Here is a 13626-nt window from a genome sequence, read left to right as displayed (position 1 = left end):
TTTGAATTGGAAAAGGTACAGAGAAGGGCAACAAGAATGATTAAGGGTATGGAACAGCTTCCGTATGAGGAGAGATTAAAAAGACTGGGACTTTTCATCTTGGAAAAGAGACAGCTAAGGGTGGAGATGATACCAGTCTATAAAATCTTGACTGGTGTGGAGAAAGTGAATAAGGAAATGTTATGTGAAAGAGTACATAACACAGGAATTAGGGGTCACCCGATGAAATTAATAGGCAGCAGGTTTAAAACAAACAAAAGGAAGTACTTCACACAACACACAATCAACCTGTGGAACTCCTTGCCAGGGATGGTGTGAAGGCCAAAGCTCTAACAGGGTTAAAAAAAACCAAAATAAGATAAGTTATTGGAGGATAGGTCCATCAATGGCTATTAGCCAGGATGGGCAGAGATGCAACACCATGCTCTGAGTGTCCCTAGCCTCCGTTTGCCAGAATGGGAGAGTGGACAACAGGGGATGGATCACTAGATGACTGCCTGTCTTGTTCATTCCCTGTGAAGCATCTGGCATTGGCCACTGTCGGAGGAGAGGATGCTGGGCTAGATTGACCATTGGCCTGACCCAGTATAGCTGTTCTTATGTTCTTAGACTCTGAAGATTCTTAAAAACTGAATGTGCACTGAATCTACCATACACAACAGAGACCTCTCTGTAAACCAGTTTTGGAAGAGTAATGGAGACTTTTAGCTTCAGGGTTTTAGCTATCTGGATTTCTCTTCAGATGTATTGTTTATATACTCTGTCCTAATCAGCAGTGTGAGAGGATGAGTTTCTAATCAGGGCATCCATATTTCTTTGAAGAAGCCTGTTTGACAAAGTTAACATTTTATTTAATACTCATTCATGACAGCACTTGTTCCAGTTAACCTGTCCATAGATAAATAGAGTAGGCGGATATCTCGGGTACATCTGAAAATCTTCCTTTTCACCTTTCTAAACATCTCTTACAGATTACATTTGGCTCGCCCATATTAGCATGTTCAAGTTATTGTATACGATACTCTGGAAAACTGACATTCAGGGTCTGATTACAGTGTATGAAATTAACAAATTTGCATATTTTTGGCAAGCCTAAGCAATAGGCATGTAATTGAGGATTTTGTTACCTTCAAACATTCCTAGCAGCTCTGAACTATTTTTGGCTTGTCTTGTGATTTGTGCTTAGAATTTTACTAGCTTTTAATTAGGGAAGTGCTCTAAGATGCCTTTTTTCTCTCAGCAACTATTACTGTACAGTGAAGACCAATATAAATACAAAGTCTCTCTCTAGAAGTAAGTGTCCAATAGTTAAAATACAAAAATGAATAATTCCAAACATAATATACAATTTAAAGTGTGTGGTGTGAAGTTAGGTCTTTTTAGAGGTGAACTTCAAAATGTTTTAAAAAAACAGAGTTGTGCTCTTTTTGAAGTACTGTGTGAAGAAGGCCTGAAATATTTTTATAAAAAGTGGTTTTGATTTGCTGCTCATCTATTTAACCTTGGGAATATGGAGCGTGTCAAGTGTGGTTTTACTGGTTTTCCTTGGTTTTACTGGAGGACCTCTAGGGCATCTCTGATCATGTGTATTGTGAGCTTTTGCAGTAGAAAGTGTTTAGTTTATTGGATCCCTATTAAAGATATCCTTTCTCCAAAACATTCAATTAGGGCTTGTCTACACAGAGACACTCAGGAAAGTTAAGGTGAATTAAATTTTAAGTTATGCACATTGACTTCACACCTTTAGCCTTAACTTTCCTGAAGATATGTCTACACTAGAAACACTATGGCTGCAGTACTGTAGTGTAAATGCTTATTACGGTGATGAAAGAGGTTCTTCCCGCTGTAGTAAATCCACCTCTCTGCGGGCTTGTCTCCACTTATTGTGGATCGGCACTGTGACGATCGATCCACCGGGGGTCGATTTAGCTGGTCTAGTGAAGAAGACCCACTAAATCAACTGCTGATCGCTCTCCTGTCGACTCCGGTACTTCACCGGAATGAGAAGCATAAGGTAAATTTCTGCCGTCGACCCAGCGTGGTGTGGTCACTGCAATAAGTCGACCTAAGGTATGTCAGCTCCAGCTATGTTGTTCACATAGTGTAGACCTGCCCTAAGAGACGATAGCTAGGTTGATGGAAGAATTCTTCCATTGGACCTAGTGGTGTCTACTCTGGGGTTTAGTTTGGCTTAACTAAATCTCTCCGAGGAGTGAATTTTCACACCCTGAGCAACTTAGCTAGCTCGACCTAACTTTATAGCGTATACCAGCCCTTAGTGTCTTCTGTAGACATAGCAACGATGACCAAGGCCAACATTTACTCAACTTCAGGGTTTTTTTTGTTTTTCAAGAAGCCTGCTGAAAATTCCTTCCCATTTCAATTGCTCAGCTTTTGGTTTTGTGATGTGCTTATCTCACTTATTCTCTGGTGCTTATGGATTCTTCCAGGCTGGACAGAGCCGTGATGCAGGAAAAAATGCAGAAAAAAGCTTGTTTTTCAGTGTGGGAAGGGATGAAAAACAACTACTTTATTGGTAATGCTTTTATATTAACTAGTCTTCTCTTTGACACCAGGGTCTCAAAATAATTAAAATATAAAGTATATTTTTTCTGTGTTATGTTTTTAGCCTTGCTCTTTTCTTAGTAACCTGGGAGCAAGCCTTCTTCCTTACTCTTAATCACCAGGTCAAGAATTTTGTTCAACTAACTTCTGCTTTACAAAATTTCAGTGGTTTTTTTTCTTTTTCTTTTTTGTTTTCCTCTTGATATTTTTATCTTAACCACTTAAAATTTCTGCCATGGGATGAAGTTAGTTGTGCTGCTCGACTATTTCATTTCACTGTTAGCTTGGGAGAATGCCAAATGTGAAATCTTGTTCATAGTGATTTCTTTATTGTTTGATATTTTTTCCCTATGTCTGCATGTTAACATATTTCAAAAGAAAATAGCAGTTCATTTTTAAATTTAGATTTTACATTTCCCTGCTGCTTATCTGTTGAGGATGGGAGTTTGCTCAGCAAATTAGCGTTTGGGAGTCCTTTTTGGTCTGCTGCCACTTCCAGAATTTAGGTAGCACTGGAAATCAGGAGCACCACCTTCCATCTGCATCTATCTAGGCATAGTGAGTGCTTTTGTTGGATCTAGACCTCACCACTGTAACCCATGTCTCTTTGTGCCTCTGGAAGTGGAGGATGTAACCCTTCCAATTCAATGGGTGCACACACTGTCTGTTACCTCTTCCTTGCCTTGCCAAGGAGGCAGGGCTGTCCTTAGGATTTATGGGGCCCTATGCACTATTATTAATCTGGTGCACCATGCCTAATGGCAACCCGGGCTTGCATGTGTATTTTAGATAAGGGCGGTCTTTTGAAGGATTTATTTAAAAAACGATATGTCTGAAGATCCAGGCATTTAAGGCTAAGATGAATACTCGGATTGTGTATCTAAAAATCTATGCAAGGATTTTTTAAAGATGTGATTTTATAATCTTTAGTAATGAAATATTTTAAAGCAAATGTTAAACTAAGGTTCTGTGGACTAACATGTTCTGAGTAAATATTACAGTAATGCACAACTGTTTTTTGTCAGTAAATTCAGAAACTGACAGTATATACCTGAGGGTTGGCAAATGCCTGTTAAATGGCTTCATTACCACTTGAAGAAAAGGAGTACTTGTGGCACCTTAGAGACTAACCAATTTATTTGAGAGTAAACTTTCGTGAGCTACAGCTCCGATGAAGTGAGCTGTAGCTCACGAAAGCTTATGCTCAAATAAATTGGTTAGTCTCTAAGGTGCCACAAGTATTCCTTTTCTTTTTGCAGATACAGACTAACACGACCGCTACTCTGAAACCTGTCATTACCACTTGAATGGTTCTTTAACAGCTTCAGTGTTGTGCTAATAAGTCTGGCAGGCTGGAAGGCTTTTTCACTTTTAAGTACTAGATCCCCTCTCACCAGGCTGCTGCAGCCAGTTGTGGTGGGAGTGTGGAAGAAAGGGATTGGAAGAGGAGGGAGGGTGGACACTAAGACCCAGGGGTGCCCCAAATTTTTGGGTGCCCTATGCAGCCGCATATGCCTAAGAATGGCCCTGCAAGAAGGCACCGACCACCCACAGCGGCACCCTTGTACCCCAGTACTGCAACCCTAATGCTGGCTTGGTGTAGATGGGTGGCCAGGGTTGGGGGGCGGAGGGCTCCCCACTCTGGGCATTGCAACTTGGTGCAGGGGGTCGCCAGTGCCATTTAGGTTTGGAAGTTCTGAAGTTTATTAGTAGATAACTTCATTTCTAGTATACAGGGTAGGCAACAGTCAAGCTAACCTTATAGTTAAAGTCCTGATAAATTGGAGATTACCGTTCTGTCATTCTGTCTCTGTCGCTGTCATGGACTCTGCCTTTATTCCAGCATCCCAGTGGCTGAGGACATAACTATCAGTGAGACTATTCCAGTCCCCTCCTCTAAGGGTCTGCCATTTCTACTCTCGCTTCCTTTGAAGTCTAGGTATGAACACTTTTACCTGGTGACTGCTAATCCTGCAGAGATGATATGATGGACTTTGAAGCTGACACCCTCTCCAGTTTATGTCCCCATTTTATTTAGTGCTGAGGACTCTGCTTTCGTGAGAAAGAGTTTTTCATTTGCCCTTATTTAAGGTACATCACAAAGTAACTCTGGAACTTTGTACTTACCACCTGATTGTAATGACGTGTAGCTTGACATGTATCTACTGTAATGTTAAGTCTATTTTTGTAATGAAGAATAATGTGGGAGGGGATTGAGGTGTTGGAGAGGACCTAGGACTATGGGGTTGCTGCCCTCCCCTCAGGGTTTCGGGGTGAGGGTGTGGATGGGGCATCAGAGAGGGCCACTGAGTATTTAACTATGATTATATATTTCATATATTTCTACCAAGTATTTCACTGTAGTTAAAGCATCTGTGAAATCTTTACTATGTAGTCAGGTAGAGACATAATACAATAAGAATCATAATTCAGTAGTCTTATGCCGAACTAACTTGCTGCTGTGTTGCTACAACTGTATTTGTGCACTGTACAAGAGACTGACTATGCTAAACTTTGTAGGGTGCATGTATACAATTGTAGCAAGAGACTGATTGTGCCAGACTTTGTACAGTGCATGTGTACGGTTGTAGCAACGCGGGCAAGCTATTTCAGTGTAAGAAGACTTAATTATGATTATTACAACGGTTAGAAACCAAGGCTAGCAGGGCAGGGGCCATCTTTTAATACTGGGTTTGTATGGTGCCTAGCACAGTTGGTTCCTGGTCCATGACTGGGACTTATAGGGTCTATGGCAATACTACTGCTAATAAACTGAGGTTCTCAAGATAGCATTACACAGAGACAAACAGGGTTGGTGTAGGACTTTCTCCATGGAAGGTCTTCAGCTTTGGAAGTGGCTTCCTTACCTGCTCTGAGGTAGCCAGAGTTTGATTTTTTAGGGTGCAGTGCAAGGTTCATCTTTCAGGCATTTGCATTAGGGAATGAGGTAAAGAGAGTGGATAAGTGATTTTTATTTTTTAAGGGAGGAACGTTTTTCCTTTATTTGCTTTTAGATAGATGTATATACATCTGGAGGTACACAGACAGATACATTTTTATGAACCTTAAATTTAATTAAACCTGGTCTTTCCCTTGAAATCTCAGAAGTTTGAGGATTATGGGTGGCAACTGCCAATTTTTTAAGATTGTATTTAGAAAGACCTTGTTTTTGTTCTGCAAAGAATGCTCAAGAATTTTGCCTGGTGTCCCCTTGTCTGTTTCAGAGGAGGCTATAGTAACTTTCCTTGATGACCCACAGCCTTGGCAAAGGACAATGCAAACATGGTCTTTGGTGCAGGGAACGCTCAGGTGCGGTATGGGTTCCAGGAGGACAAAAAATTAGCAGATCAAATGAGCCAGAGGTTAGAGTGGTTCAGGGTGTGGTATGTTCTCCAGCTCTGTCCGCTTATGATGCCAAAATGAGATTGTGCAATAATGTGATTCTCTTTTCTGTTGCATGTGTTGATTACTAGTGCAATAGTTAAGAATAATCCAGTATACATGTCAACAAAGCACTCCTTTAAAAAGGAGAGCAGTTCATCCTTTTCAGCAATTGTTTTGGACTCGGGTAACACTTTACATCATCGGATGCATGCGTCCGATGAAGTGAGCTGTAGCTCATGAAAGCTTATGCTCAAATAAATTTTAGTCTCTAAGGTGCCACAAGTCCTCCTTTTCTTTTTGCGAATACAGACTAACATGGCTGCTACTCTGAAACTTTACATCAGGTGCTCTGTTGGAAGGACTGCTGGGAAAGGGGGACATACTTGCACATGTGGTGGAATTAGATGGTTTGGGGAAGAAATTATTAAAGAGATTCACTTTATTAGAAAATTCAGCCTTCCTAGATATCCTCTCATCTGCTTACTCAGTGCACCAGAAAAGGATCTACATTTTTCTTTATTGTTAGCAGCAAGTCTTTGTATTGCACGTTATTGGAAAAATATGACTTCTCCAATGGAATTGTGATATAGTAAAATATGGACTGTCCTTGTAATGGAAAATCCTTTACATCAAGTATGAACACAAGAGAAGCACCAAAACGAGGATAGGTATTCAGAAATGTGGTCACCCTTTCTAGTGTACTCGGAGGAGTGCTCCCCACCCAGCAAGCGGGAATTTTTAGTCAGGTTCTTTGAATATTAACATGAGCCTGAATAAATAAGTAGTAATGTATGATATAATATTAATATTTTATTGCAACTTTGCTTTAATAAAAAGCTTCAGAAGTACAAATGTTGCTGATTACATCAATAAAGGTCCTAAGATTTTAAAAATATATGTAGCGCATACCAGAATGAACTAGTGTTCATTACAGATGATTCTCATCAATCTTCCAGGATAGGGAATTGGGGATAGGGACATATTAGATTTAAAAAAACAAAAAAACCCAACAAAACTTTAAAGAGTAGGATGATAAATCTGAGTGGGCTTTTAGCATGCTTATTATTGATATTCCCGATGAGAATTGCACTTGGAGGGAGCGATCTGATTCTGGGTATGCCAGGCTTCTGGTCCTTTATGCCCAGCACTCAACTATCTATGTAATCCACATGGGCCATTTTACAACATATGCAGTGTTTCTTTTTGGGATGAAGTGCATTTCAGTTCTTTGTGCGTATGGGCCAAAACTCAGGTGTCCAAAGTTAGGCTGAATGCCAGTGTGCTGGACACTTTGGCCAACACTGGGAATTGAACTGGGGACCTCCATATCTGTAAGCACAAGTTTCTACAGCTGAAACTAAAGGACCAGGTTCTGTAGTGTGAGGCTGTAACACTTCATCCTGTGTGGACTGGGCACAGGGGAGATGTAATGTGCACTTAGCAGTGATTTAGACCAGTAACTGCCCATGGAAGTTAATAGGAATAGTGCATTTTTGAAAATCAGGCCTCTTTTATTTAAATACCTAAAGTTAGGCACTCAAGTCTGAAATTGTTGGCCTTGTTGTGTGCCAGGGCTGATTCTGAGAACGGGAAGTGATCAGGTCAAATAAACCAGCAATCTTCCTCTGTCTTGGCAGTTAGACCAAAGCAGGTGTTCTGAAAATCAGTTTTCCAGACCAGACTTCTTTGCATCTTGTAAGCAACACCCTCAAATTTCTTCAAAGTAAATTTGGCGTGGGCAGGAAGAACCAAAGAACAAGATGAGATATTGTGTACTTTAAAAAAAAAAAAAAAGGGCTTATTTATCTTCCAACTCCAGTGACTTCCATTACTAAATAGATTAGCACTGTAATGACATGACAATGGATTCTGATAGCCCTCCAGCAGCTGAGGTGTGGCTTGTGACACTTCATCTGAACAAAACTTGAACACACTTTCCCCCCAGTGATAAACTGTAATCTCATCCTATGAATGTCAGCTAAAGAACAAAGCTGCTTGCAGCTGTCATGACTCATATCTGGGCTGCACGCTGAAAAATGGAGATGTACCTCCAACATATGTGGAAAAGCTTTAAAACACTGTACCAATTTATCTGGAAACTCTCTTTGAAAGTTCTCTAAAGCTAGTGCCGCTTTTTGGCATTGAGTAGACTGAAGAAATTGTACCATGTTAAGAATGTCTTGGCCTGGGCATGCTTGTTAAACACCCTGAATCCATGGTTGCAAGTGTTCCAAATGGCTTGCACCTAAGCCAATACAGTTTGGGTTAGATTTGATTTCTGCAAGGCTAAATACCAGTTCAGTGTCCATGCGGGAGGCATTAAAATGGTTGAGTAAATCAGTTCAAATAGGACTTACTACTGTAACCACTGTGCTGTGAACTGTGGGATGGGTACCCAGAAGGGATTGCAATTGAAACAGCTTAGAATGTCACTAGTTTAGAAGCAGGGTGAAACCTCCAGTGGTTCAAATTCACATGACTGGTATGGTTGCATTGAATGTTTTGTGTTTAAACTGGTTCTACCCTATTACTTCAATTCTGTGGTGTAGACATGGCCCTGGACACAAGAGGTGAGGTCAAAAAGGAATTACTGGGTAAAGTTTTAGAGGAGGCTTTTGTCTCTTTTGAAATGGAATAAAAGTGCATTTGTTCAGGGGCTCACTTCACAGACTTACATCACTCTGTGAACTCCTGATAAAATACTTCTCTGGAACTGGTAATTATTGCCCCATGGGCCAGTTCTTGTTACCTCAAAGAAACACTAAAAAAAAATGTCTGGTTCCTGCATACTCCCATAAAAGGCACTAATTCCCCAAACATGTCAGGAGACCATTTTCTGCTGTGATATGACTGTTGAATTTCTCAGACACCATCCTAGACAAGAGGTCCGCTTGACTTTTTACATAATAAATCATGAAAGCATTGCACAAGTGTTTGTCTCACTCTGACTGGCTTTGACTTGAATGGGAATCTTGTGGTCAGGACTTTCAGATCACTATGGAAAACTTAGCTTATATTCCATGTGTTTTTCCAATTCAGTCCCCAGCATAACTTAGAGCAGCCTCAGAGCTCTATTCCATCAGCTTATAACTACCTTTTTCACTTCATAAACTGCCTGTCAGAGTCTCTTGGCAAGAGGAGCCTGCCTCAGACTCAGTGGAGGGTGCTGTTGGCTCTGATCTCCATTAGCTGGAGGTGTGGGGTATGAGGATGCGCTAAGATCAGGTAGTAGGAGCACAATAATATGCTGCCATCAGGCATCTTTATTTTAAAGTTTGACTTTACTCTCGAAGTGAAAGAAAATGAGGGATGTGTCTGACGCAAATGGCTATGCTGGCAACGTTTGTTACGGTGATTTAGTGTCATTGCAGATCTTCAGACTATGTCTACGCTGGCACTTTCATTGGTCAGGGGTGTGAAAAAACCACAACCCTGAATGACATAAGTTTCACCAACAAAAGCGATGGTGTGGACAGCGCTGTGTTGGCGGGAGATGCTCTCCAGCCATGCTACCACCATTTGTTGGGGTGGTTTAATTATGCTGACGGGAGAGGTGTCTCCTTACAGTGGTGCAGCTGCAGCGGTGCAGCTGTGCCGCTGTAAGGTCTGTAGTGTAGACATAGCCACAGTCTCACTGTGCTGGCACTAGAATTCTGTGTAGGTTCAACTACAGCGTCAAACTTCTTCAGTAATTGCAGATGATACAATACCAGGTTTCAGAGTGCTAGCCGTGTTAGTCTGTATCAGCAAAACCAATGAGGAGTCCATGTGGCACCTTAGAGACTAACAAATTTATTTGGGCCTAAGCTTTCGTGGGCTAAAACCCACTTCATCAGATGCATAGAGTGAAAAATACAGTAAGCAGAATATATATGATAGCACATGAAAAGATGGGAGTTGCCTTACCAAGAGGGGGGGTCAATACTAACGAGCCAATTCAATCAAGGTAGAATTGGCCTATTCTCAACAGTTGGCAAGAAGAGGTGAATACCGAGGGAGGGAAAATTACTTCTGTAGTGTTAACGAAGCCAATGCAATCAAGGTGGCCCATTTCCAACAGTTAACAAGAAGGTGAGAGTATCAGCAGAGGGAAAATTACTTTTTGTAGTTACCTATCCACTCCCAGTCTTTATTTAGGCCTAATTTGATGGTGTCCAGTTTGCAAATTAATTCCAAAGTTCTGCAGTTTCTCGTTGGAGTATGGGAATTTCAAAACCAAAATGCTCCACCAAGTTAGGACTAGCATTTGTATGATGGCTTTCATCTAGAAGGATCTGAAAGCACTTTACAAACTGACTTAAAGACACAGCGTGTTGGGGCTAATGCACACAGTTGCAAAAATTGCCTTGGGATCTTTAAAAACCATGTTATTGGGGCTATGCTTAGTCTCATTATGCAGCCGAGTTAATTGAGAGCCTTTCTCTTATGAACTGTGGAGCGTCTTTTGCACTGAAAAAACCCTACCCCCTGAAAATCAGTATGCAAGTGAACACAAACTTTGTGGTCATGTTTAGGTACTGATTTTCAAAGAGGTTAGGATGTCTTTAGTGCAGTGGACTAGGAAGGAGCCTTGAGCAGTGAAAGTGCAATTCTCCAAATGCTGTAGTCTAGAGGGTCAGCTTGGTATCTTGCAGGGTGAGGAATGTTATACGGCTCTTGTCTGGTAGTGATGGCCTTTCCTCTACATGGTGCCAAAGATGCCATAAAACCTGGTTCTGTTCCATCAGCCAGGTAACAGGTGGTTGAGGAATGATTATATCACCTTTCCTTGGTTATATTAGATACTTGCAGGGGCTAACCCATTTTTACCAAGTAGTGTGTGTGTTCCCATCATGGTATTTGTATCTACTATTTTGAATTTGTCCTTTTATGCCCACGTAAGCTGATAGGTGATCTGCTGGCCAGGGATGGTGAAATCACGCTTCAACCAGTGGCACAGCTCCATTTCTTTTCTTGGGGCTTCGGACCAAAACTGCACAACCTGAAACAGTTTCACCACTCTTCAGGGTCTTTTCTGGCTTTTGTCTCCAGGGCTTCACATCTCCCCCGCCAGTTCTTATTCCCTGCATAGAATGCCCTTTGGATCTTCTTTGCCTGCCCCTCTGTGTAAGAGGCAGCAAGCCCTATATGAGACTTTCTGCAGAGCATATGCTAGGAGCAAATACGGGACCTGCAACTGCAGCTTCCAGTGTAAAAGGCCAAGGGCCATAATGGATGCATTACGACAAGCTCATGTGCCCCAAGGTCCAGTGCCCTGTTTCAGTCCTTGCCTTCAGTGTGTCTTCCACAAAGCATCCTGTCCCTCTTATTCTCAGGGGGCAAAACTTACAATGCTGACCTGGAGGGCCAAGAACCCAAGACACACATTTCAGGTATAGTGCCATGTAGACATGAAATGACTTTCTCCTTGTGGGGCCTGGATGCAATTCTCTATGTATTTTATCGTGCGTGGGGTATGTTTAAAAAAAAATCACTTTTCCTTCTCTCTCCCCATCCTCTTCCCCCGCTCCCCCAACCATCTCAGTTATTAGTTATAAACAAGGCCCTGTGTCCTGTGTAGGGCTCATTCAGCCTGCATTATGCAGGAGAGGCTCCAGTTATGCAGCAGGGCCTTGGATTCATTTTGATATTAAATTCGGTTTACTTAATGCTGCCTCAGAGTTTCAGCTCTCACTGTGCTACAGATTCCTGTGCTGAAAACCAGGTGACTGCTGTTGTAACAGCTGTCAGAAGGGCTGGGAAAAGGCTGAAGCCTTGGACAGTTGGTTTTCTTGGCAGCAGGAATGTGTGTTTGGGTTTGGAAATTGGGAGACAATTGAGGCTTTGTGCTGGAGAGGATGCATTTCTTCTTTCTCTCATCCTTCTGGGTATGGGTGGAGGTGATGTTACATTTAGAGGTGGAGAGATTTGACTTTTGTTTTCTTCCCAAGCGCTCCTCGGCAACAATTCGCTGTCCTAATATTTGCCACTACATCCAGTGATGCTAGATAATCACTCAAACTAGGTGTTTCCACTAAAGCGATGGGCAGTGAATTAGTTAATAGTGGCACTTGGACCGTTCAGTTATTCAGAAGCTGGTGTAAACCAGAGCTGAACCAAGCTCAGATTCTTTAGGCTTGAACAGGCTGTGGAATTTATTTATTACCGCACCATAAGTGTGTGTGGCAATAAACTGTGGGTCCCCGCCCTGTGGTTTGTTTTAAATTTGATAACCCAGTGTGGGAGGATGCTGATAAACAAGAAGTGGGTGGAGGGGTTAGCAGAGGGTGAGCTGAGATCGTGAGATGCTGCTTGTTGGTTCCTCTTTTAAAAACTGGGGGTGGGTCCAGGATTATAGCAAAGAAGGTCAGTGTTGGAAGAGGAAGTGTTGAGAGTGAGTCAGGGAGGATTGTGATGCTTCTCTTGTGGCACCTAGAACTGTGAGCAACTGTCACCCCTCTCAGCCTCAGCAAGTGAGAGCTTTGCTGCTGCTAAGCTGGGTGTCAGCTCCCTGCCACACCAGCCTATCTGCCTTGCCAGCAAACTCTTCAGGACTCTGTCAGGCCAAACCTTGACTTGCAGGTGCTAACCAGGAAAGCCCAATTCCCAAGTTCCCCAGAGATGTGTCTTTGCAGTGTCCAGTCCCTCTCACTCAGAAGTTACATTCTCTGCCTCCAAAGAGACTCTGTGCTCATCAGCCTGTTAGGTTAGTTGAGGACTCACTCTCCAGTTTAATACAATAGCTTCTCAGTGCTGTGTAATAAAAGAAGAGTAAGTTTATTTAGGAAGAATAGAGATCTAAGTGCTAATTGGCCAGGATGAAAGGGACAGATATGATACAAGTAAAACGAGACAAAACATGCTTTCTAGTGACTAAAACTTAATTTCAGCAAGTTACAATATTTGTCTGAGCAGGTTTCTCACCTATAATCAGTTTCCAGCTACTGTTGCTTCCCAGGTCAACAGGATCCACTTTTTATGAACTAAAGGCTGTTCCCCTTTGGCCCTTAGGTGATGGGTAACTCAAAAGTCTCTGCCCTCGTTCTATTACCTCAACGTTCACTGTCTCTGTTTCAAGAGCCTGGAAGGCTTCCTCGGGGTGCAGACTCCATCCCCCGATGTGATTGTTAAGAGGTCATCTCCCCTGCTTGCTAGCTCCATGGCTTTGTTCATCTGGTAGCTCAGTGTACTTTTCCTTGGCCTCTGTGATCAAGCTGCTCAGACAGGTAAATACACATTCCTTTTGTCGGGGGCAGGCTGGACTTTATGCACTGCCTGCCAAATGCATTTTAAGAACATATTTCCAGCATGCAATTGTATGTTGCTGTACATACATCACACAATGAATTTCAGGACCAGCATGTTAGCAGTTTGCTTATGATACTTTGCACAACTTTTTTTAGATACAGATTATGACAACGGTGGTTTGTGCGCAATGAATGTGTCAGGCCTGATGTGAGTGATGGTATAGTGTGCCCTCTGCCAGTTGGCACTGAGGGGCTCCCAGGACGTAAGGATGTTCAAGGGCTAGGGGCAGTAGGTGATGGGTGTGGCAGAAGGCAGGGGAGCCAAAAAGTGAGCTGAAACTTCTAAAGTGTAAGAGGTAAGCAGGGTTTTGAGGCTGGGTGACCATAGATACTATAAGGCAGGAGCAGCACTGTGCAGGGCCTTTGCTGTGAGGATGAAGAGTCTGATTGT

General features: G+C 42.3%; 1 protein-coding gene across 9 annotated transcripts in view; it reads left to right on the top strand.

The window, feature by feature from the left end:
- Positions 1-13626, top strand: part of FBXO34 (F-box protein 34) — a 63222-nt gene that overhangs the window by 8132 nt on the left and 41464 nt on the right. Inside the window, exons 1-2 of one of the 9 annotated variants that reach the window (XM_073350046.2) lie at positions 4391-4656; positions 5790-5874. The exons of the other annotated variants lie outside the window; for them this stretch is intronic. The gene's annotated coding sequence lies outside the window, so the exon portion shown is untranslated. Of the gene's footprint in view, positions 1-4390; positions 4657-5789; positions 5875-13626 lie in introns of those variants that run through there. 9 annotated transcript variants of the gene reach the window in all.

This window comes from Lepidochelys kempii, chromosome 6 (assembly GCF_965140285.1).
Source record: "Lepidochelys kempii isolate rLepKem1 chromosome 6, rLepKem1.hap1, whole genome shotgun sequence".
Taxonomy (NCBI): Eukaryota; Metazoa; Chordata; order Testudines; family Cheloniidae; genus Lepidochelys; species Lepidochelys kempii.
This window is presented reverse-complemented; position numbering and strand designations above follow the sequence as displayed.